Source organism: Trichechus manatus, unplaced genomic scaffold (assembly GCF_000243295.1).
Source record: "Trichechus manatus latirostris isolate Lorelei unplaced genomic scaffold, TriManLat1.0 scaffold00111, whole genome shotgun sequence".
Taxonomy (NCBI): domain Eukaryota; kingdom Metazoa; phylum Chordata; class Mammalia; order Sirenia; family Trichechidae; genus Trichechus; species Trichechus manatus.
Genome location: NW_004444047.1, coordinates 585,695 through 587,042, shown reverse-complemented (window position 1 = coordinate 587,042; position 1,348 = coordinate 585,695).

Here is a 1,348-nt window from a genome sequence, read left to right as displayed (position 1 = left end):
TGGGGCACAACAGTCCAGGGACAAGGACTAGAAGGCAGGAGGGGACAGGAAAGCTGGTAATAGGGAACCCAAGGTTGAGAAGGGACAGTGTTGACATGTCGTGGGGTTGTTAACCATTGTCATAAAACAATACGTGTACTAACTGTTTAATGAGAAACTATTTGTTCTGTAAACCATCTAAAGTACAATAAAAAAAAATAAAAAAGACAGCTTCAAAAAAAGAAAGTATTTCAAGAGAAAAAAATAATTGGAATGGGGAATGTACAAAGTATGAATCTAGGAAAATTGGAAGCCATCAAAAATGAAATGGAACACATTAAGATCGATATCCTAGACATTAGTGAGCTGAAATGGACTGGTATTGGCCATTTTGAATCAGACAGTCATATGGTCTAGTATGCCGAGAATGACAAATTGAAGAGGAAAAGTATCACATTCATCGTCAAAAAGAACATTTCAAGATCTATCCTCAAGTACAACACTGTCAGTGATAGGGCAATATCCATATGCCTACAAGGAAGACCAGTTAATACAATTATTGTTCAAATTTATGCACCAACCACTAATGTCAAAGATGAAGAAACTAGAGATTTTTATCAACTTCTGCATTCTGAAATTGATCAAACATTGTAATCAAGATACACTGATAATTACTGGTGATTGGAATGTGAAAGTTGGAAACAAAGAAGAAGGATCGGTAGTTAGAAAGTACGGCCTTGGTAATAGAAATGATGCCGGAGATCACATGAAAGAATTTTTCAAGACCAATGACTTCTTCATTGAAATACCCTTTCTCAACAACATAAACAGCAACTATACATGTGGACCTTACCAGATAGAAAACACAGGATTCAGATCGATTACATCTGTGAAAGAGATGATGGAAAAGCTCGATATCATCAGTCAGAACACGGCTAGGGGCTGACGGCAAAATAGACCATCAATTGCTCATATGCACATTCAAGTTGAAGCTGAAGAAAATTAAAACTACGAAAACCAAAATACCGCCTTGAGTATATCCCACCTGAATTTGAGTGCAAATCAAGAATAGATTTGATGCATTAAACACTAATTATTGAAGACCTGACAAATTGTGGGATGACATCAAGGACGTCATATATGAAGAAAGCAAAAGGTCATCAAAAAGACAGGAAAGAAAGAAACGACCAAACTGGATGTCAGAAGACACTCTGAAACTTGCTGTTGAACATAGAGTAGCTAAAGAGAATGGAAGATTTTAGAACCTATTATACCACCACGGTAGTCAAAACAGCCTGGTACTGGTACAACAACAGATACATAGACCAACGGAACAGAACTGAGAATCCAGACATAAATTCATCCACCT